Genomic DNA, 25,119 nt, shown 5'->3' with positions numbered 1-25,119 from the left:
GAAAGGGGGAAAATATTTCTATATTTTTAATCAAATTTTAATGGTAGAAATTTTCATGGCAAATATCAGAGTCTCACATAAACAAATCTTTAATAATTTTGCATGTGCATATATTTGGTTTTATCATATTGTTAACTGAGTTAGAAACTCACTTGAATATTCTGTGCCATCAAGCGGATTTCATTTCTAGCTTGCAGGTGGATTTCTTCATTTCTTCCGGAATTAGTTACTAAGGAAGTTGGTAAGATATGTTTCCTGGAAATCTTTAAAACTTGCTGTGTATGAGACACAAGGTAGGGTGGGTTGGTGAAGGCCGACTGTCCATTTCTGCTATCAGCTAAAGACCATCATTCCACCCATTTTGTACTTGCATAGGCAGCTTCCTGTTAAGAGTCACTGGAGAGTACACAAACCTCTTCCTGTAACTGGGTTACAGTCACATTGTAGAAATGGCTAAATAATTTAACTGTAATGTAGCAAGATATGTGATAATTAGTAAGCTTTATACACTCAAAAAGTGCTCGCTCTGTGACAGTGAACAAATCCCAGGCACACTTATAATAAGTATCCACCTCCCAGAGCTTTGTGTGAATTGCTTGTGAAGTGTGTCTCATATAACATAAAAGTAAACAAATGTAAACATATACTTTAAAAAAGATATAAGGATTATTTAAAGACCAGCACACCAATTTTGGAAGAGAAGTCTTTTAGGTACTAGGCTCATTTTCTTTCTTTTTTTTTTTTTTAACTCAAGCATTTGGACAACTTTTAATTTTTTAATAAGTTGTTTAATTAAAATAATCAATTTGGTTATACTGGGTAGACAAAATTTAAATAAATGCTTCAAGTTGATGTAATAAGAAACCCACTTCAATGTATCGGTTTTATTTCTTTTCTTTTTTTCTTTTCTTTTCTTTTATTATTATTATACTTTAAGTTCTAGGGTACATGTGGACAATGTGCAGGTTAGTTACATATGTATACATGTGACATGCTGGTGTGCTGCACCCATTAACTCGTCATTTAGCATTAGGTATATCTCCTAATGCTATCCCTCCCCACTCCTCCCACAACAGTCCCCAGAGTGTGATGTTCCCCTTCCTGTGTCCATGTGTTCTCATTGTTCAATTCCCATCTATGAGTGAGAACATGCAGTGTTTGGTTTTTTGTCCTTGCGATAGTTTACTGAGAATGATGATTTCCAATTTCATCCATGTCCCTACAAAGGACATGAACTCATCATTTTTTATGGCTGCATAGTATTCCATGGTGTATATGTGCCACATTTTCTTAATCCAGTCTATTATTGTTGGACATTTGGGTTGATTCCAAGTCTTTGCTATTGTGAATAATGCCGCAATAAACATACGTGTGCATGTGTCTTTATAGCAGCATGATTTATAATCCTTTGGGTATATACCCAGTAATGGGATGGCTGGGTCAAATGGTATTTCTAGTTCTAGATCCCTCAGGAATCGCCACACTGACTTCCACAATGGATGAACTAGTTTACAGTCCCACCAACAGTGTAAAAGTGTTCCTATTTCTCCACATCCTCTCCAGCACCTGTTGTTTCCTGACTTTTGAATGATTGCCATTCTAACTGGTGTGAGATGGTATCTCATTGTGGTTTTGATTTGCATTTCTCTGATGGCCAGTGATGATGAGCATTTTTTCATGTCTCTTTTGGCTGCATAAATGTATTCTTTTGAGAAGTGTCTGTTCATGTCCTTTGCCCACTTTTTGATGGGGTTGTTTGTTTTTTTCTTGTAAATTTGTTTGAGTTCATTGTAGATTCTGGATATTAGCCCTTTGTCAGATGAGTAGGTTGCGAAAATTTTCTCCCATTCTGTAGGTGGCCTGTTCACTCTGATGGTAGTTTCTTTTGCTATGCAGAAGCTCTTTAGTTTGATTAGATCCCATTTGTCAATTTTGGCTTTTGTTGCCATTGCTTTTGGTGTTTTAGACATGAAGTCCTTGTCCATGCCTATGTCCTGAATGGTAATGCCTAGGTTTTCTTCTAGAGTTTTTATGGTTTTAGGTCTAACATTTCAGTCTTTAATCCATCTTGAATTAATTTTTGTATAAGGTGTAAGGAAGGGATCCAGTTTCAGCTTTCTACATATGGCTAGCCAGTTTTCCCAACACCATTTATTAAATAGGGAATCCTTTCCCCATTGCTTGTTTTTCTCAGGTTTGTCAAAGATCAGATAGTTGTAGATATGCGGTGTTATTTCTGAGGGCTCTGTTCTGTTCCATTGATCTATATCTCTGTTTTGGTACCAGTACCATGCTGTTTTGTTGACTGTAGCCTTGTAGTATAGTTTGAAGTCAGGTAGCGTGATGCCTCCAGCTTTGTTCTTTTGGCTTAGGATTGACTTGGCGATGCGGGCTCTTTTTTGGTTCCATATGAACTTTAAAGTAGTTTTTTCCGATTCTGTGAAGAAAGTCATTGCTAGCTTCATGAGGATGGCATTGAATCTATAAATTACCTTGGGCAGTATGGCCATTTTCACCATATTGATTCTTCCTAGCCAGGAGCATGGAATGTTCTTCCATTTGTTTGTATCCTCTTTTATTTCATTGAGCAGTGGTTTGTAGTTCTCCTTGAAGAGGTCCTTCATGTCCCTTGTAAGTTGGATTCCTAGGTATTTTATTCTCTTTGAAGCAATTGTGAATGGGAGTTCACTCATGATTTGGCTCTCTGTTTGTCTGTTATTGGTGTATAAGAATGCTTGTGATTTTTGTACATTGATTTTGTATCCTGAGACTTTACTGAAGTTGCTTATCAGCTTAAGGAGATTTTGGGCTGAGACAATGGGGTTTTCTAGATATAGAATCATGTCATCTGCAAACAGGGACAATTTGACTTCCTCTTTTCCTAATTGAATACCCTTCATTTCCTTCTCCTGCCTAATTGCCCTGGCCAGAACTTCCAACAATATGTTGAATAGGAGTGGTGAGAGAGGGCATCCCTGTCTTGTGCCAGTTTTCAAAGGGAATGCTTCCAGTTTTTGCCCATTCAGTATGATATTGGCTGTGGGTTTGTCATAGATAGCTCTTATTATTTTGAGATACGTCCCATCAATACCTAATTTATTGAGAGTTTTTAGCATGAAGGGTTGTTGAATTTTGTCAAAGGCCTTTTCTGCATCTATTGAGATAATCATGTGGTTTTTGTCTTTAGTTCTGTTTATATGCTGGATTACATTTATTGATTTGCATATATTGAACCAGCCTTGCATCCCAGGGATGAAGCGCACTTGATCATGGTGTATATAAGCTTTTTGATGTGCTGCTGGATTTGGTTTGCAAGTATTTTATTGAGGATTTTTGCATCAATGTTCATCAAGGATATTGGTCTAAAATTCTCTTTTTTGGTTGTGTCTCTGCCCGGCTTTGGTATCAGGATGATGCTGGCCTCATAAAATGAGTTAGGGAGGATTCCCTCTTTTTCTATTGATTGGAATAATTTCAGAAGGAATGGTAACAGCTCCTCCTTGTACCTCTGGTAGAATTCGGCTGTGGATCCATCTGGTCCTGGACTCTTTTTGGTTGGTAAGCTATTGATTATTGCCACAATTTCAGAGCCTGTTATTGGTCTATTCAGGGATTCAACTTCTTCCTGGTTTAGTCTTGGGAGGGTGTGTGTGTCGAGGAATTTATCCAGTTCTTCTAGATTTTCTAGTTTATTTGCGTAGAGCTGTTTGTAGTATTCTCTGATGGTAGTTTGTATTTCTGTGGGATCAGTGGTGACATCCCCTTTATCATCTTTTATTACATCTATTTGATTCTTCTCTCTTTTCTTCTTTATTAGTCTTGCTAGTGGTCTATCAATTTTGTTGATCCTTTCAAAAAACCAGCTCCTGGATTCATTAATTTTTTGAAGGGTTTTTTGTGTCTCTATTTCCTTCAGTTCTGCTCTTATTTTAGTTATTTGTTGCCTTCTGCTAGCTTTTGAATGTGTTTGCTCTTGCTTTTCTACTTCTTTTAATTGTGACGCTAGGGTGTCAATTTTGCATCTTTTCTGCTTTCTCTTGTGGGCATTTAGTTCTATAAATTTCCCTCTACTCACTGCTTTGAAGGTATCCCAGAGATTCTGGTATGTTGTGTCTTTGTTCTCGTTGGTTTCAAAGAACATCTTTATCTCTGCCTTCATTTTGTTATGCACCCAGTAGTCATTCAGGAGCAGGTTATTCAGTTTCCATGTAGTTGAGTGGTTTTGAGTGAGTTTCTTAATCCTGAGTTCTGGTTTGATAGCACTGTGGTCTGAGAGACTGTTTGTTATAATTTCTGTTCTTTTACATTTGCTGAGGAGAGCTTTACTTCCAACTACGTGGTCAATTTTGGAATAGGTGTGGTGTGGTGCTGAAAAAAATGTATATTCAGTTGATTTCGGGTGGAGAGTTCTGTAGATGTCTATTAGGTCCGCATGGTGCAGAGTTGAGTTCAATTCCTGGGTATCCTTGTTAACTTTCTGTCTCAATGATCTGTCTAATGTTGACAGTGGGGTGTTAAAGTCTCCCATTCTTATTGTGTGGGAGTCTAAGTCTCTTTGTAGGTCACTCAGGACTTGCTTTATGAATCTGGGTGCTCCTGTATTGGGTGCATATATATTTAGGATAGTTAGTTCTTCTTGTTGAATTGATCCCTTTACCATTATGTAATGGCCTTCTTTGTCTCTTTTGATCTTTGTTGGCTTGAAGTCTGTTTTATCAGAGACTAGGATTGCAACCCCTGCCTTTTTTTGTTTTCCATTTGCTTGGTAGATCTTCCTCCATCCTTTTATTTTGAGCCTATGTGTGTCTCTGCATGTGAGATGGGTTTCCTGAATACAGCGCACGGATGGGTCTTGACTCTTTATCCAATTTGCCAGTCTGTGTCTTTTAATTGGAGCATTTAGTCCATTTACATTTAAAGTTAATATTGTTATGTGTGAATTTCATCCTGTCATTATGATGTTAGCTGGTTATTTTGCTCGTTAGTTGATGCAGTTTCTTCCTAGCCTCGATGGTCTTTACATTTTGGCATAGTTTTGCAGTGACTGGTACCGGTTGTTCCTTTCCATGTTTAGTGCTTCCTTCAGGAGCTCTTTTAGGGCAGGCCTGGTGGTGACAAAATCTCTCAGCATTTGCTTGTCTGTAAAGTATTTTATTTCTCCTTCACTTATGAAGCTTAGTTTGGCTGGATATGAAATTCTGGGTTGAAAATTCTTTTCTTTAAGAATGTTGAATATTGGCCCCCATTCTCTTCTGGCTTGTAGAGTTTCTGCCGAGAGATCTGCTGTTAGTCTGATGGGCTTCCCTTTGTGGGTAACCGACCTTTCTCTCTGGCTGCCCTTAACATTTTTTCCTTCATTTCAACTTTGGTGAATCTGACAATTATGTGTCTTGGAGTTGCTTGTCTCGAGGAGTATCTTTGTGGCGTTCTCTGTATTTCCTGAATCTGAATGTTGGTCTGCCTTGCTAGACTGGGGAAGTTCTCCTGGATAATATCCTGCAGAGTGTTTTCCAAGTTGGTTCCATTCTCCCTGTCACTTTTAGGTACACCAATCAGATGTAGATTTGGTCTTTTCACATAGTCCCATATTTCTTGGAGGCTTTGTTCATTTCTTTTTATTCTTTTTTCTCTAAACTTCCCTTCTCGCTTCATTTCATTCATTTCATCTTCCATCACTGATACCCTTTCTTCCAGTTGATCACATCAGCTCCTGAGGCTTCTGCATTCTTCACATAGTTCTCGAGCCTTGGCTTTCAGCTCCATCAGCTCCTTTAAGCACTTCTCTGTATTGGTTATTCTAGTTATACATTCATCCAAATTTTTTTCAAAGTTTTTAACTTCTTTGCCTTTGGTTTGAATTTCCTCCTGTAGCTTGGAGTAGTTTATCGTCTGAAGCCTTCTTCTCTCAACTCGTCAAAGTCATTCTCCATCTAGCTTTTTTCCGTTGCTGGTGAGGAACTGCATTCCTTTGGAGGAGGAGAGGCGCTCAGCTTTTTAGAGTTTCCAGTTTTTCTGCTCTGTTTTTTCCCCATCTTTGTGGTTTTATCTACTTTTGGTCTTTGATGATGGTGATGTACAGATGGGTTTTTGGTGTGCATGTCCTTTCTGTTGGTTTTCCTTCTAACAGACAGGACCCTCAGCTGCAGGTCTGTTGGAGATTGCTAGAGGTCCACTCCAGACCCTGTTTGCCTGGGTATCAGCAGTGGTGGCTGCAGAACAGCAGATTTTCGTGAACCGCGAATGCTGCTGTCTGATCGTTCCTCTGGAAGTTTTGTCTCAGAGGAGTACCTGGCCGTGTGAGGTGTCAGTCTGCCCCTACTGGGGGGTGCCTCCCTGTTAGGCTGCTCGGGGGTCAGGGGTCAGGGACCCACTTGAGGAGGCAGTCTGCCCGTTCTCAGATCTCCAGCTGCATGCTGGGAGAACCACTGCTGTCTTCAAAGCTGTCAGACAGGGACATTTAAGTCTGCAGAGGTCACTGCTGTCTTTTTGTTTGTCTGTGCCCTGCCCCCAGAGGTGGAGCCTACACAGGCAGGCAGGCCTCCTTGAGCTGTGGTGGGCTCCACCCAGTTCGAGCTTCCCGGCTGCTTTGTTTACCTAAGCGAGCCTGGGCAATGGCGCGGCCCCTCCCCCAGCCTCGCTGCCACCTTGCAGTTTGATCTCAGACTGCTGTGCTAGCAATCAGTGAGACTCTGTGGGCGTAGGACCCTCCAAGCCATGTGCAGGATATAATCTCCTGGTGCGCCATTTTTTAAGCCCGTCAGAAAAGCGCAGTATTAGGGTGGGAGTGACCCGATTTTCCAGGTGCCATCTGTCACCCCTTTCTTTGACTAGGAAAGGGAATTCCCTGACCCCTTGCACTTCCCGAGTGAGGCAATGCCTCGCCCTGTTTCGGCTCTCGCACGGTGCACTGCACCCACTGTCCTGCGCCCACTGTCTGTCACTCCCTAGTGAGATGAACCCAGTACCTCAGATGGAAATGCAGAAATCACCCATCTTCTGCATTGCTCACACTGGGAGCTGTAGACCAGAGCTGTTCCTATTTGGCCATCTTGGCTGCCAGCTTCTAGGCTTATTTTCTGATAAAACCCTCTCTTTCACTGTATTAGTCTGGGTTCTCCAGAGAGACAAAATCCATAAGATAGGATGTATTCCCTCTTTCTCAGGGGACTTCAGTGCTTTTTCTTCCTCAGCTGATTGGATGAGGCTCAGCCATATTATGGAGGGTAAACTTCTTTACTCAAAGTCTACTGATTTGAATGTTAACCTAAATAAAGGCCACACACACACAAACCAACTTCAGAGCCACATCTAGACTGATGTTTTACCAAATAGCTGGGCACCATACCTTAACCAGGTTGCCACTTAAAATTATCCATCACATGCTCTTACACAATTATACCCGGGCTTGATTTAATATCTTATGTACAAATATTTTATTTTTCTCATGTCATTATTTACTTGGTCCAATTTGAGAAAAGTTTAAATGTTTAAATCAAGTTTGTCCAACCCACGACCCATGGGCTGCATGTGGCCCAGGACAGCTTTGAATGCAGCCCAACACAAATTCATAAGCTTCCTTAAAACATTATGAGTTGTTTTTTACATTTTTTTTTAGTTCATCAGCTATTGTTAGTGTATTTTATGTGTGGTTCCAAACAATTATTCTTCTTCCAGTGTGGCCCAGGGAAGCCAAGAGATTGGACACCCTTGGTTTAAATGATTTTGTTATGTGAAGAAACCCTTCTGAGGTGTTCTTTGTGACTCTGGTCTCATCACAACTTCCTTCCCTTTGTCACAGCTTCATTGTGGTCTGTGAGTCCTCTCAACCTTGTCTGATTCCCTCCCTCCTCATTCCCCTCTTATGCTTTTTTTTTTCCCTAAGAAATCTCTTGCATGTCTTGTACCATCTTGGTGTCTGCTTTCACAGAACTAAGACAATGCAGTGTTGAGGGCTCATGTTTTGTAGCTGGGGGAGGAACCCAGGATGGATCAGAGTGGTCATGTGATAGGGCCCTACAGAATTCTGGTTTCTAGGCATTCCTAGGGACCAACTCAGCTGCCCAAATGCTTAGACTTCCTAATCTGATAAACTAGCACTCTGATTGACGGAACTTCTTGGAGCCATGGGTTTACGTATTTTTTAAAATGCTTAAAAATTTTTTTGAGGGGAGTTAATTAAGCTGTAAGCATCTTTTATATATTTAAATGCAAATAGTTAATGAATAAGTGCTATGTGTAAAGTATGGTGCAGTTTTAGGAAAGATGAGTAAGTTTTGGTCTCTACCTTTGTTTAGATGAGAACATAGGAAAAACAAACCAGAATGGGGTGGCTGATATAAGAAAATGAAGCAGGAAAGTAGGTGGTCCGGAAGAAAAAATGAGACCAATCACAGGCTGCTTCCAAAATAAGAAGGTAAAGAACATGTCATTTGAACTGGATCTCTTAGGATGAGATATTGCAGGAGAGGACAGTGAGACCAGCGTTTGATGGAGAGAAAAGAGTGCATGCCCAGCAAAGCAGGAAGTTCCAAAGACTGATCTGAGAGGACGGTGTTTTCAATGAAGTGAGGAAGAGGGAGTAATGCTGGATAGGGAGACTGCAGCCAGTGGTTGAGTGACCTGATGCCAGGGGAAGAAGTTGGGAATGGATTCTAGGAGAAGAATTTCGAGCAAAAATATGCCTGCATGTTTTACATATTGATTACCAATCGAGCAAAAATATGCCTGCATATTTTACATATTGATTACCAATCTGCGACTTCTAACTGTGGTCCAGGTGTCAATCCCATTCACCCTGTGAATGACATGGACCTTGTAGCATGTTTACTCACATCCTGTCAATTATTCTGTATAGAGCATTATACTAATGACATAATGACATGGCAAGTTTTAGCTCATGTGACTTGATTTATATCCAATTTAGCTTCTTTATCTGTGAAATAATAAGACAGGGAAAGAATAGCTACATAATGTATTTGGAGTTAATACAAATATAACTGAATAAAAAATTCTGTTGAAAGATAACATTAAAAAAAGTAGGGAAAGGAATGGGTAGATAGTAAATAGAAAAAAAATCGCCCATGGCAAATTGACCTCTAAAAGAAATATTTGACAACTTCCTGAAAACAAACATTTGGCAAATGTGCCCAAGAATGTTCTATCTTTAAAATAAATGTACGTTTAAGAAACATCCACTTTGGTCTTAATAAAACAAATGATTTTTTTTTCATGATGCATTAGCAATCCCTAGTGGGCTCATACATGTGCCGGCCAGTGTAGACATTGTCGGACTGAAGTAAAAACTGAGAAGAGCAAATACAATGTAATTAAAGACAGTCTGTTTTATAAAAATAATAATTCCATAATGGCAAAATGTTATGCAAAGGTAAACACAATGCATATTAATTCTATGCAAGTTTTATTAATGTTCTTGAAGAAATTACTTATTAGTTTTTTTTAATTTTGAAAATATTCCAACTCACAGAAAAGTTGAAAGGATAATACAATGAACATCTTTATGTCCCCCAGCTAGATTCAGATTCACCAACTCTTAGCAAGTGGTCATATCCATTCTCTTTCTCACGCTCTTTCTCCTCTTTTGTCAAACTATTCATAAGTAGCTCACAGATATGATGACATATCACCCTACTGTTACCAGAATTAGCCTGTGTAACCACTTCACCATGTCTACACTCAGGAAAGTCTCTGATGTAAAAATGAGATCTAACACACAATCCATACTCAAATTTCTCAGTTGTTCTCAAATATCTTTTTTGAAACCACTTATTGAAGTCTAATTGACATACAAAAAATGCATACATATTTAACATATACAACCTGGTGAGTTTGGAGATAGGCACACATCTGTGAAACGATCACCACTATCTCTACCAAAAACATATCTATCCCTTCCACAAGATCCTTCCTGGCCTTTTTATGTATTATTATTGATACAATTTGGTGATCAGAACACTTAACATCAGATCTACCTTCTTAGTAAACTTTTTTGTTTCTGTAAGTACTATGCTGTAAAGTAGATCTCTAGGACTTATTCATCTTGAATTACTAAAACTTTGTATGCTTTGACCAAAAACACCCCATCCCCTTCGCCCCACTAAAGCCTGGCAACCACCCTCCTACTCTCTGCTACTATGAGTTTGACTATTTTAGATTCCTCACCTAAGTGGGATCATGTGGTATTTGTCCTTTTGTAACTGACTTGTTTCATTTAGCATAGTGTCCTCCAGGTTTATCCATGTTGTTGCAAGCGGCAAGATTTCCTCCTTTTTAAAGTCTGATTGAGTGCCTTTATAATTTTTTATTTGAATTGTTTTTTGACTCAGGATCTAATTGAGACTCATTCATTACATTTGACTGCTGAATTTTTGTGCTCTTTCCGAATCTTGAACATATCCCTAAGCCTACTCTGTGCTCTTCAAGATGTGGAAGGCTTTGATACGTCCTGCAGGATGTACCACATTCTGAATGTGACACATTCCTCCTTATTAGATGCAGAACAAACCTTTCTGAGGAAAGCACTACTCCTGTTCTTTTGGGGGGTGCTCTCTTCTCCACATTGGGAGGCACGTGATGCCAGGTTGACTCCTGACTGGCGCGATGCTCACCCAGTTCGTCGTCTTTCTTGTCCAGAGGGTGATTGACAGATCTCTCCATTGTAAAGATGCATTACCTCCTTTCTAATTAATAGCTAATCTGAGGAGTGGTATTAATGTACATGCTAATTCTTAGTTTTTAAAGCTCTGAGTCAGTTTTGGGGAGTTGGGTATTGGTGGAAGTTCTTCTTGTAAAAGTTCAACGTGACTTTACTGATTGCAGAAGTGTGCTTCTCCATATGCAGTGAAAGACAGTCAAGTTAGGGCTGGAAGGGACCCAAGTGATAATCTGGTTCAATTTCATTTTTTATTTATAGAAAAGGAGGTCAAGCCATCTCAGTGAAATAGTAAGAACTATACTCCAGATCCCCCGATTCCAGTCCAATTTTCTTTCTATTATTTTTGAGGTGCATTTATTTAGTCCTTCAAGAACCAGAGCAAAATCTTGGACAATCAAAAGAAGACAGAAGGGCATCATGGACAAGGATAGATTATGCTATTCTTGGGGAAGTGTATTCGGGATAATAACAGCAGAAGGTGACAGCTCTATAATATATAAAATATGATGTGAGCCACAGATTTGGGCCACATATGCAATTTAAAATTTTCAAGTAACCATTTAAAAAAATGAAAATAAAGAGATGGAACTAACTGCAATAATATATGTTATTTAATCAATATCCCAAATATGATCATTTCAACAAGTAATCAATATTTTAAAAATTATATATAGGCTGGGAGTGGTGGCTCCTGCCTGTAATCTCAGCACTTTGGGAGGCTGAGGTGGGCAGATCATTTGAGGTCAGGAGTTTGAGACCAGCCTGGCCAACATAGTAAAACCCCATCTCTACTAAAAATACAAAAAAAATTAGCCTGGCGTGGTGATGTGTGCCTGTAATCCCAGCTGCTTGGGAGGCTGAGGCATGAGAATCACTTGAACCCAGGAGGCAGAGATTGCAGTGAGCTGAGATTATGCCACTGGACTCCAGCCTGTGCGACACAGCAAAACTCTGTCTCTGTCTCTCTCTCTGTCTCTGTCTCTCTCTCTCTATCTATCTATATATATGTGTGTGTGTATATATATATACACATATATATAAATGAAATTTTATATTCCTTTTTTTGAATCAGTATGTACCCTCTACTTTTTAGCACATCTCAATTCAGAGTAGCCACCTTTCAAGGGAGCAAAATAACCTCATTCAACCAGTGACAATCTTGTTGAATGATGCTGCTCTAGAAGAATGAGGAAATGTCAAATAGAGGTTCCTACTAAAGGGGCAATGAAAGCAATTGCCTGACACCCAAAATAGGACCTAATAGATATTAGCAGTTAGTGGTAATATTTGGAATGATAATTTTATTTTCTCTACCTAGGCCTTTAGGACTTTGGATTCCCTGAAGGTATTCAAATATTAACTAATAACTTTCAACATTTCACAAGTCTATTTAGTAATGTTATACATTTATAAAAAAATACACCGTGAGACTAACATCAATGGCAGTCATATCACTGCATAAGTCAAACTAACACTTAGGATCTGAGATGGGGTATGTGGAACGTGAGGTCACCTAGGGTGAGATGGGGTTGAATGTGCTATGATCACTACTTTGAATTTCTTATAATTTTGTCTTTGAATTTGTGTTTTGTAAATAAAATCAGATGGGACTCAAGTGTGTGCTGGTGACTGCCTCTTGCTGCCTTCAGCCTCCTGCTCCCCAGAATGAGTTCTAGGCTGCTGACTTCTCACTTCATCCACAGGTCTGGATATGGCATGGGGAGGGGCAAGAGCAGGTGCATGCACCTCACACAGAGTCGTCCACACTCACCTGGCAATTACCACTGTGCCCGCAATACCACATTAAATAACGATTTAAAAATACCATGATAGCTCAGAAGAAAGGTACAAGAAAAAAAAAAAGCTTTTTTTTTTCCTGCTGTTTGAAACAAGGCTTCATGTTGTCATTTTGCACTAGGCCCTAGAAAGTATGTAGCTGACCTTGTGCTCAGTGTTGGAGAAGCTGCTTTCATCTGATTCCCATTGCTATTAACTGTTTTGTAGCAATTTCAATTGCTGTCATTTTAAAAAACAAAAATCAGGGAAATAATTATTTCCTCATAAAGGCAGTTTGGTAGACAAACTTTTTGAAAGAATGTGGGGCATGGATAATCATTAAATTGGACTTTTATGTAGAAAATATTGGGAACACCTGATCTGGAAGCAGAATGTGTTAGGAAACAACTAAGTCAGGCAACTCAACAAAAAGCCAAGTCATTGCATGGGTGTTAGGGGAAGAAGGCTAACTTTTGCGGGTTTGTTTTATATGAAATAACCAGTTAACTTACTGAATTTTTCACTATTGTGGACTTTCGGTGGGATTTTGTAAATATAGTGTAATTAAATAAAAAGTTTTATTTAATAATATTTGGCACTTTATATATGCAGGGATTTAGTAGGCAAGGTTATGGGCCAGATTGTAAAATTATGATCAGTAAGAAGAAAACTAAAACCACAATAATGATATGCTATTAATAAATATGCTCTATTGACCCAAGAGGGCTAGAGCTGCATTTCAAAGTCTTTGTAAGAAAAGTGACAAAACTCTGATGCGAACAGTTTCAGGAAGCCTGACCGGGGTGCTGTTGTGGACGTTGTGCAGTGTCTCAGCAGTCCTAGCAGTGTGCTAGCACAGCTGGAGCAAGCATAGCTCTGTTCCTGCCTGTGTGTGGGCTCACCTTAGGAGGGGGTTTCTTTCTTGCTATCCCTTAGGTTTTGTTTCACTTTTAAGTTTATATTATCCACAAAGAGTATAAACAGAAATGTACTGAGAATTTAGATCATTTTCCCAGTACATAAGGACCTGTTTCTCTCCTGCTAACGTTAACCCTACTTGAGACTTAGAGAAAGAGGCATCACACTTAGAAAGTCTCCTCTGGGTATAATGTCTACTCTTTGTTTCATGAAAGGATATCCTGGGGTGGTTAGCTTTTTGGTTTTCTTTCTCGCTTTCTTTCTTTCTTTCTTTTCTTTCTTTCTTTCTTTCTTTTCTTTCTTTTCTTTCTTTCTTTCCTTCCTTCCTTCCTTTCTTCTTTCTTTCTTTCTCTTTTTCTTTCTTTCTTTCTCTCTCCTTTCTTTCCTTTCTCCCTTCCCTCCCCTCCCCTCCCCTCCCCTCCCTTCCCCTCCCTTCCCCTCCCCTCCCTTCCCTTCCCCTCCCCTCCCTTCCCCTCCCCTCCCCTCCCTTCCCCTCCCCTCCTCCCTCCCTTCTTCTCTGCCTCCCTCCCTCCCCCCTCCCTTCCCTCCCCCCTCCCCTCAGTCCCTCCCTCCCTCCCTCCCTCCCTCCCTTCCTTCCTTCCTTCCTTCCTTCCTTCTTTTTTGTGGATGGAGTTCTGCTCTGTCAGCCTGGCTGGAGCACAGTGGCACGATCTCAGCTCACTGCAACCTCTGCCTCCAGGGTTCAAGCAATTCTCCTGCCTCAGCCTCTTGAGTAGCTGATATTACAGGTGCTCACCTGTACCTAGCTAATTTTTGTATTTGTAGTAGAGACTGTGTTTCACCATGTTGATCAGGCTGGTCTCAAACTTCTGACCACAAGTAATCTGTCCACCTCGGCCTCCCAAAGTGCTGGGATTACAGACATGAGCCATCATGCCTGGCCTTACCACTCTATTTCCATCTTATATTTTTCCTTACTTCTCCTCCAGCTTTTTTTTTTAAATGGTGACCAACTAAATGCCTATCAATTTATCAGAACTGTTTTAGACTTATGATTAATATCACCATTCAGGGCATTAATTCCAAGCTCTCAGAAACCTAAGACCCTGGATTGCCAGTTGCTTCCTTAGCCTTCATGCCTGCTTTGCTTGAAGCAGTGTATATTCTTTTGTTCTTTGGTGACATCTATTTTCACATCATAATCCATATTACATACACTCCTTGGGAATGAATATGAGTAGTTAAATTAAACTGGTCATGAAAACAGGGAAACATTTATTTCCTAATAAAGGCAGAAGAATGCCAGTAACCTCTGGAGATAGCTTGAGGACACTTTGCTATCAGTCATAACCTTCATCTTCCCTGGTCTCTAGCCATCTTCTTAAACACCTATATCTATTTGAAATTCTTCAAAAAGCAAATTAGAAATTAAAGACCAGTTCTTATTTAGGCCATTGAAAAAGATCAAGTGACAACTGGCTGATCTTGGGGACTTGACTGAGACCTTTCTAGTTGTGGGCTGTGAATGCCCGGCCATCAGGTCTTAGCAAGTTCCATCACCACGCACAGAGTGTGGCAGATCACGTCTTCCAGGATTTCTGATAGACACAATCCATTTTTAATGCCTTGTGTCAGGCATCCCTGCTGTCCTCTAACCATTCTTAATAATAAGACAAAAGTGATATTTTAGGGTAACAGTTAATAAATAATGTGACTTATCCAATCACACCTTTCACTAAAATATTATTATCTTTTGGCAGATTCATTACTGTAGAGGCATCAGGATCTGATGGAACATTCTCTAATTCTACCACTAGTACATTTTCCAGAGTTGTCTTTCTTTTAATTTAATTCTCCCACTCTGAAAGCATACTGTCCATTGCAATTACTGAATGAGCATTTAATCTCCCATAACTAAGGCATTTTAATCTTTTCTTATGGAAAGATGATTAAAAGGTCCTAATATTGCTATGATATGGATTCATTTCATCCCGACCGAGTGAATCAACATTTCCTTTGTTCTTATTACTACAAGTTAAGACAAACCAACTGTCTAGGCACTTCACTGCAATAGTTAAGCTACCTTTATCACAAGGTGTGATAAATGTTTCAAAACGTAGTCTATTGATTGAATAGAAAGGTTTTCAGAACTTCCTTGGGCAGAGGTGAGCCTAGAGGTAGAGAATTGCAAGATAAGTTTTTATAGTTGTTATGGTAGCTTGGTTTACAGTCTGTTATGTTTGTCCCAAAGCAATAAATCTTTCTACTTTTAAAATGCTGTGTGGCTAACAGAGATATTGAATCACTTTGAAACCACAAGGGTTGATTTTGTTATATTATAGCATCGCTACATTGATCATTAATTTTTTTAATTAAAATCTTAGTACTACACTAGTATAAAACAAAAGTTGGTGAAGTTTTAAACTTTTTCAATATCAGTACATTTTCCTGATTTTTACCTTCACGTAACTGTTCTATTTCCGTGGAGCACAGAATGTCACATTTAAATAATTGCATATCCTGAGTGTTTACAATGTGCATACACCTTAGTCTATTATCAACTCTAGTAAAAACACATAAATATAATCTGCAATGTGATGTTTACCTAAGAAGATAATTTCTTCATGACTATTTTGCCTGGCCTCCAACCATGGGCCCTGGTGGATGTATTTCAGTTGTACTGGTCACTGGTTTATTAGGAAGGACCTCACACTACATTATGCATTTTCATAACACCCTGGGCTTGATTGAGAAGTGTCATATCCTTTCTCTTCAACCTCTATTTCTCAGCCACATTCATTCATAACCTAATTCTCCCCTTCAGAATTGTGGTGATGTAAACCGGGGTCACAGATTAGCAATTTTGCAGCTGGAAAACAAGGCAATTCTGCTTTGTATTTTATTATGTATTTATTCCTCAAGGATCATTTCCTATTTATTGAAATTTGGAAAAACAACAATTCCTTCCAGACTGATAATGATCTGGTAATCAATGTGAAATATATTTGTAAAACAAATACAGATTTACAGATTTCTCCTGTGAAAACATTCAGATGGCTGAAACAGCCATTTTAATAGTTATACTGTATTTGAACTTTTTAAAAGATACCCTTTTAGAAGATAACATGTTTCCTGTGATTCTGCCACATGTGCTACTTTGTTATATTTTATGATGAAGACTCTTTTATACTTAGATAAAAGGTTTATTAAGTAAATGTTTGTGTTAATAGTGTAAACTGGCATAAGAAACTGTTCATGAATATTTCACAAATTTTTAACAATGATGATAGAATCAGAAATTCACAGAAAGAATATCTAAGAACTTTGAGCCATACATAAATTCATAAGAATATAGATTTACTTTGCTTGCATATTGTTTCTTTATTAACCAGGAGCTGCTTTGATTATTTGGGCTGAGGTGTTGATAGCCCAAGGTGTAGTTCTTGATTACATAGGTAAAGAAATATACATTAAGCTGAATAGAAAGCTGATAGTAGTGTAGGCTGAATGCAGTTAATTAGCTGCTTATTCAAATACCCTGTTCATTATTTCTTCCTCTAAGAATGAGACTGTTGTGTGTATATGTGTGTGTGTGTGTGTGTGTGTGTATGTGTGTATGTAGGGCAAAAGTAGGAATATAATGATATTGGTACCATTTTTTTAAGTGACCTTGGGAAAAGAAGAGGAAAAAAGCTTTATTTAAAAGGATGTAAAGACTTCAACATTCCAAGGGGACCGCAGAGATTGAATTTATTTATTCCACAACATTTCTACATTGATTATTTGAATTTTCTAGCCTAGTTAGTTCTACACTAGTGTAAAAAGGAAAACCATCATAATTTCAACCTGTCATTACAAAGCTCTGGTGGTTTAGAGGAGTTTGCTTACGTGAAAATGGGGGTAGCCACCCTCTTCCTTAACTCTATAAGATTCTCTTCAAGGTGAAATATAATTAGGGTACAGTTAGTTACCTGAGGTTTGTAATTTGGTCTTTGATATGTGGCTTCTTGTTTCATGAAATTAATAGCATTAGGAGATATACCTAATGCTAAATGACGAGTTAATGGGTGCAGCACACAAGCATGGCACATGTATACATATGTAACTAACCTGCACATTGTGCACATGTACCCTAAAACGTAAAGTATAATAATAATAAAATAAAATAAGAAAAATTAAATAAAAAATAAAAGTAAAAAAAAAGAAAACTAAAGAAAATGACAAGGTAATGAATATCTGATACAGCGCTTTATAAAAGTCCTTTGAGTGAATATGACTACAGGGAGGGAAATACAAATCTCATTTTGTTTGCTGAGTCAATCCTCGCAAAAACACATTTCAGTTGCAAAATTTTGCAATAAATAAGATAAAGAGATTCAGCAAAGGTTTAAAAATTTTCTGACTTCCAGTGTATAAAATGAGAATGGTCATGAAATATCCACTTCATAAAATTACTGTAAAAATTTAAAAAGATAACATACATAAAGTTCTTAGCAGAGTGTTTGACATATACCAATAATTTGAAAGGTAAAAAAATAAAAATCTTAAGAAAAATAAACATTTGGTCGCATGTCATCTCCTTCAAACTGGGCTATTGGTTTTCCCTGTAGAGATACATAGCTATTAAAAAAACAAAAACAAAGAAACCAAAAAAACAAAACCCAGCCCCAAAACATTTTAGGAATAAATGACCTGTTAAAAATACAGCAAAACCGTCCTCTGATCTTGAAACAGAGTTTATGAATTCTGAAAAGGTGAGCAAAAACATAATAATTAACTATATACCTGCCCATCCAAACAGTTATTGCGGAAGTCCTGGTCCATCTGTTTTTATAACAACTTTGCAGGTTTCAACAGGATTTGCTGCATTTAGCAAGTCATCCAACAGCCTTCAGGGAGAGGGTGATCATGTGTAAGGCCGAACTCAGCCACAGACAGTATTTCTCCTTCTCATGCTCTGGAATTTGGAGTCATTTTACGGAAAGGAAGTTCAGTTGAGCTAAACAGTTTGCTTCCCTCTGAATTAGAAGTCATAAAGGCCGATGGTGTAAGAACACTTCCTCCAACCCACATGTTTGGCTCAGGGCTCTGAAGCATTTTGTGGTTAAAGCCATGCCAATACCAAAGCACATAAAGACCGGACCCAACACTATTTTTGCTTGGCTGAATTGCTATGTATTTCTGTGAATGTCTAAAATGTAGAAATAATGAAACTTGCTTTGCCCAATACTGTAATTTTGCTTGTATGGACATTGTCAAATTAGGAAACAATGAAAAGAAATTTCCCCAAACTCCACCCTGTTTAAAAGGCAATTCTCATTATTCCCTTTGTGTTTACCACATCACAATGCACCTTAAACTCCTCATGGAAATACGGAGCTAGACTTTCCCGCCAGCTGCCCCATCACAGCTTGTTGACTTTTATTGGACTGATTTAAGACAATGTTTCATAAATCTACATTGGGAAGCCCACTGCAAGAAGTAAGGGAATGAGTATATGGATATAGGGCAAGTGGGAATGGATTTGATTTTGAGAACAAGTTTTCTTCCATTGTCTTGTTCAAAAGAAGACTGTGGAGATTTTCCTGATGATGACTTCAGAAGACTTACTGATGCTGCTTTGAGACAGGGTCCTCACATTTTTTCTTTTTAATTTATAAACAAAATATGTGTCTTTTCTATGTATCCAGTCTTCTGTCTTTGATATTAAGTGACTTAGGAAGAGAATCTAACAGTCTTCAGTCAGAATAGGAATATACTAATTTTCAACTATATAGTTGATAAATCTGTATTTTCACTGAAGAATTATTTCCCTTATGGAATACAAATAAGTGGTAGAAAAGTGATTTTGGAATAAAGGATATTAACATAATTAACATGTAAAACAGAAAGGGTCATTCTGACTTCAGAAGACTCTCTCTTTCTCTCACACACACACAGACATACACGATAATGAAATCTTCCTAGCAAGTTCTAGTTAACATTGGACAACGATAATTAATTTGTAGTTGTAGAATAACCTCTCTTATTTACATAGCTTTTAAATATCAGACACCTGATTTAGAAAACATTAAATGCTGAGGTAAAAATACAAAATCCTTTCTGAATAGAGGACAAGAATTTTTAATTTTATTTAGTGCCCTGACTTGACTAATTTGTCTTCACATTTTTATAATACTAAAACTTCATGCGTGGGGCTCTGTGGCTAGAAATTACTCAGTGTTGTGGAAGTAGATCGTTGGAGTTGCCCCCATTTGCCGAGTTGAGTCTGGGGTCCAGTTGGCCTCCCCGGCTGTCCTGAGGGTGGGCTCTTGGTCTCTTGGCTCTGAACCCCCCTCCCAGGTGCACCTGTTCTGCCGGGTCCTTTTGTCCTCACCAGCAGCCCCACATTTGACTGGGTGATTGCTGGGAGCCAGAAAGAATGTGAGTGGCTGGGCTCCTCTGTCTTCCCTCCCTGACTTTCCCTGGCTTCTCTAGTCTCTTGTTCCCTTAGAAAGGAGAGAAGCCAAAACGCAATTAAAGTGGCTTTTTCTGAGTCATTGGCCCATAAGGGGTCTTTATAGGGAGGTTGAAATTCAATCCACTTTTAAGAAAAAGAGTTTTCTTCTCTATACACACACGATCTGGCCAGCTGTAGGTGTTCCTGGGGAGAACAAGCACTCAAAATACTCAGAAAATCGTCTATAAAGGATTGAACAATAACTGCCAGGATTCAGGAGATTTCCTGGGGATTAATGAGTAGTGGGGAGGAATTGGTGGCCTTCAACTGTACTCTGGGCAGTTAACCTCAGCCAGTCAGTCCTTCCTAAGAAACGCTTGCACTGAGGCGGCGATTGCTATTATAGGATATAAACCTAGAAGAACACTTTCAGTGTGATTTTATTTCAATGTGCCCTTTGCTTCTGAAAGACTGCAGCATCGTGTGGAGCATTTGGTGGCTAATAACACAGCACTCGTTACCCTGCGACGCACTTCTCATCACATTAACCAAGCTGATCGGAATAATGTTTAAGAGAAAAATTAATATTTTATTGTTGTAAAAAATCTTGTAGAAAACCTTTTAAAATATTAAATACACAGCCAAGATTGTATTGAGATTAGAACAAACCAGGAATGATTTTTATCACAAGTACGATTATAACATTTATCTCAAGAGTGAGGATTTTTTTCTCATGGTGATATGATCACTTCAAAAACCTAAAAAAAAAAAAGTATTCGGTCCCTTTCTGGCTAATCCTTATGCTAGCCAAATAGTTTAATAGTTAAAAGCTTCATAACCCAACTTTACTTGTGTTTTAATTACATGAGGAAAATCCAGGAAAAAAGTCATTTTTAATTTGACATGCAAACACTTCTCTACTTCTTATTGTGATTCTCATTCACTGCATCTTTAGAGCAGCGATCCCAACAGATTAAAAACCGGCTTTGTCACTTATGTTATTTGCATCTCAATTGAGGCAAGTTTGAGGTGAATGGTTGGCACCAATGCCAATCGAACGCTCCAGAGCAGGGGTGTGCAACCCCCGGGCCACAGATAGGTATTGATTGGTGGCCTGTTAGGAACCGGGCCACACAGTGTGAGGTGAATGGCTGGTGAGCCAGTGAAGCTTCATTTCTATTTACAGCCACTCCCCATTGCTCACATTACCCCCTGAGTTCCGCCTCCTGTCAGATCAGTGGCGGCATCAGAGTCTCATAGAGGCATAAACCCTATTGTGAACTGTGCATGCGAAGGATCTAGGTTGTGGGCTCCTTATGAGAATCTAACACCTGATGCTCTGTCACTGTCCCATCACCTCCAGATGGGACCATCTAGTTGCAGGAAAATGAGCTCAGGGTTCCCATTGATTCTACATTATCGTGAGTTGTATAATTATTTCATTATATATTATAATGTAATAATAATAGAAATAGATAGTACACAATAAGTGTTATGTTCTTGAATCCTCCCCAAACCATCTCCCCGTCTTTTTGTCTGTGGAAAAATATCGTCTTCCGCAAAACCAGTCCCTGGTGCCAAAAAAGTTAGAAACTGTTGTTCCAGAGGACCCAGGCTGCTCGTGCTTGAATGTCTCCATGTCAGAGCTTACCTTTCAGGATGACTAGTGAACCACCCTACCCACACAGCAGGTCCTGAACCATCAGCAGAACTACTTCCTTTGCTCCTCACCTATTACTTTGGTTTGAAAGTCTATGAAGTCAGCATTCAGGCTGAGAAATAAGTAGATCAGAGGCATATTCTTTAGTTCTGTTTCCTAATGAACATAATTTGGAAGTAACTGGTTCTAGAAAACCTAAGAATGACAAACAAAACATACAGAGTCAGCAAAGAGATATATATTCCCAGATCTCCCTTCCCCTCCTGGTGAGCCTCAGCTACCAGGAACCATCTGGTAGGGTGGAGGAGACAGGCTGGAAGGGCAGGAACTGGGGTGCAGCTTGTGGCAGCGGGTTAGGCTAATCTCTGAGGTCAGAGCAGATGGAAGCGGGTGGTCCTACACACATGGGCCTGCAAGTGGACACAGAGCTGGCATCCTGCACCTTGCTTGGGTATTCTCTGGGTCTGTTCTGTGGATGGCCTCAGCGTCTGAAGGGGGTAGGGATTGAATGTCAAGGACAAGACATTGTGTTCCTCTGCCTCTCAGGAAGGCAGCTCCTCTAGCCTCACAGCAAAAAGAGATGCAATGGAGCCTTCCTGGAGAAAAGGCACTGTCTCATTTTCTAACTCCATTACCTGAAACTCTTGTTAAATGGGAATAGAACAGAGCTGCCAACAGAGATAAATTTTGAAATACATAAAGTTGAACCTAGAAGTCCAAACTCATTCATTCAATAGATAAATATGTAAATAGGAAGAAAATCAGAAAACAAATCATGCTACTAAAAACTTTGGAATGGCTTGAATTAAGATCAGTAGGAATCCAGGCTCAAGTTTTAAACAGATCATGCTACACACTCCAATGCACTGTGTAAGTCCACACTGGTTCAACGATGGTTCCTGATAGCTGAGGCTCACCAGAAGTTACAATTCCAGGAACAGGAAGAAAGGGGAGGTAAGTCTTCATGGTTAAGCACATGACCCTGGAAGCCAATTCTCTCCCACACCCATTAGCCACCTGCTGGGATATGAGCCAACAGGTCACTAACCTCTGTGAGTTGCAATCCCTTGGCTGCCTCTGGTCCTCAGTGCCTCTTCTTCAGTGGAGCTGCAGAACTACAGTCAGGCACTGCATCAGGACAGGTCAATCAAGGAACTGCACATTCAATGGTGGTCATGCAAAATTATCATGGAGCTGAAAATTTCCTGTTGCCTAGTGACTTCATAGCCATTGGGATGTCACAGTATAATGCATTGCTCACATGGTTGTGATGATGCTGGTGTAGGTACCTACTGCACTGCCCTTGTATAAAAGTATAGCTCATGCAATTATGTACAGTACAGAATACTTGATAATGATGGTAAACAACTATGTTACTGGTTTATTTATTAGATTATACTTTTAATTGTTATTTTGGAGTGTTAATAACTTATTAAAGAGAGAATAAAGAAAAAGTTAACTGTAAAACAGCCTTCAGGAGGATTCCAGAAGGAGACACTGCTATCATAGAGATGATAGCTCCATGCATGTTATTGCCCCTGAAGACCCTCCAGTGGAACAAGATGTGGAGATGGAAGACAGTGACATTGAGGATCCTGACCCTGTGTAGGCCTAGGCTCATTGTATGTGGATCTTAATTTTTAACAAAAAAGTGAAAAGGTAAAAAACAAATAGAAACTAGTTTATAGAATAATGATATAAAGAAACAGCTTTTGTACAGATGTACAATGTGTTTGTATTTTAAGCTAAGTGTTATTACAAGAGTCAAAAGTGGAAAATTTTAAAGTTTATAAAGTAAAAAAGTTACAGTAAGTTAACATTAATTTATTATCAAAGAAAGACATTTTAAAATAGATTTAGTGTTGCCTAAGTATCCAGGGTTTATGAAGTCTACAGCGGTGTACACTAATGTCCTAGGGCTTCGCATTCAGTCCTCACTCACTGACTCACCCAGAGCAACTTTCAGTCCTGCAAGCTCCATGCATGGTAAGTGCCCTATACAGGAGGATCATTTGAAAAAAATCTTTTATACCATATTTTTACTATTTTTTCTATGTTTAGATACATATTACTTACTATTGTGTTACAGTTGCCTACAGTATTCAGTACAGAAGCATGCTGCGCAGGTTTGTAGCCTAGGAGCAATAGGCCATACCACACAGCCTCAGTGTGTAGTGGGCTGTACCATCTAGGTCTGTGTAAGCACACTCTATGACACTTGCAGAGCAATCAAATTGCCTCACAACGTGTTTTGCAGAATGTATCCCTGTCGTTAAGTGACATATGACTATGTTTAAATACTTGGGAGAAAAGCACGAGTTTCAGTTTTCCCATCGTTTTTGTTAGTAGAACCTGGACGTTGGTGTTGTCTTCTGTAAAATGGGAACAAAAATATCTTGCAAGGCTGCTGTGAAGTTTAAAGGTTAATGATGTAACCAAGCAGCTAAAACAGACTGATGCAATCCTCACTCACTACAACATACAACAATGCTGGTATGATTAATATTCTTGATTTACAGATGTAGATATCCAGGTACAGAGATACCACTGTGAAGCTCTTAGCACACTGTAAGCATCCAACAAATATTAGCTTTAGGGATTTTGGTTTAGAAAATATTATTTCATTGGAATCGCTCAAAGAAAAGTGTTTGACAGGGCTGCTATAACAAAGTGCCATCAACTGGGTGGCTTAGACAACAGAAATTTATTTTTTCATAATTTTGGAGGTCAGAACTCCAAGATCATGGTGTCAGCAGGGTTGGTTTCTTGATCCTTGTAGATGCTGCCTTCTCTCTGTGTCTTTTCATAGTCTTTCCTCTGTGTGGGTCTGTGTCCTAATCTCCTCCTTATAAGGACACCAATCACACTGGAGTGGGGTTCATTCTAATAATCTCATTTTATCTTAATTACCTCTTTAAAGTCGTTATCTACAAATACAGTCACATTCTGGGTTACTGAGGGTTAGGACTTCAGTGTTTGATTTTTGGGGGACATAATTCAGCGCATCACAAGGGGTAATTAAAAACAATCAGCTTAGTTCAGTCTAGGTGATCTCGGCAATAGAACTGTCTCCAGCTATGCTGTTAGGTTCAGTGCTTTGGCACATAATTAAGAATGCTAACAAAAAAAGAGAATTTTAGACCAATATCCCTGATGAACATCGATGCAAAAATCCTCAATAAAATACTGGCAAACCGAATCCAGCAGCACATCAAAAAGCTTATCCACCATGATCAAGTGGGCTTCATCCCTGGGATGCAAGGCTGGTTCAACATATGCAAATCAATAAATGTAATCCAGCATATAAACAGAACCAACAACAAAAACCACATGATTATCTCAATAGATGCAGAAAAGGCCTTTGACAAAATTCAACAATAAATTAGGTATTGATGGGACATATCTCAAAATAATAAGAGCTATCTATGACAAACCCACAGCCAATATCATACTGAATGGGCAAAAACTGGAAGCATTCTCTTGAAAACTGGCACAAGACGGATGCCCTCTCTCACCACTCCTATTCAACATGGTGTTGGAAGTTCTGGCCAGGGCAATCAGGCAGGAGAAGGAAATAAAGGGTATTCAATTAGGAAAAGAGGAAGTCAAATTGTCCCTGTTTGCAGATGACATGATTGTATATCTAGAAAACCCCATCGTCTCAGCCCAAAATCTCCTTAAGCTGATAAGCAA

At 39.1% G+C, this 25,119-nt stretch overlaps 1 long non-coding RNA gene across 1 annotated transcript; it reads right to left on the bottom strand.

Annotated features, from left to right (window-relative positions):
- Positions 1 to 224: 224 nt before the first annotated feature.
- Positions 225 to 22,564, bottom strand: LOC130541205 (uncharacterized). The gene is made up of 4 exons (XR_008955250.1): positions 22,475 to 22,564; positions 21,418 to 21,621; positions 18,113 to 18,284; positions 225 to 466 (listed from the first exon to the last, which is right to left on the bottom strand). It is a non-coding gene; the product is annotated as an uncharacterized LOC130541205 (long non-coding RNA).
- Between the last annotated feature and the right edge of the window lie 2,555 nt (positions 22,565 to 25,119).

Source organism: Pan paniscus, chromosome 12, assembly GCF_029289425.2.
Source record: "Pan paniscus chromosome 12, NHGRI_mPanPan1-v2.0_pri, whole genome shotgun sequence".
NCBI lineage: Eukaryota > Metazoa > Chordata > Mammalia > Primates > Hominidae > Pan > Pan paniscus.
The sequence above is the reverse complement of the archived record's forward strand: the minus strand, read 5'-3'. Positions and strand labels throughout refer to the sequence as shown.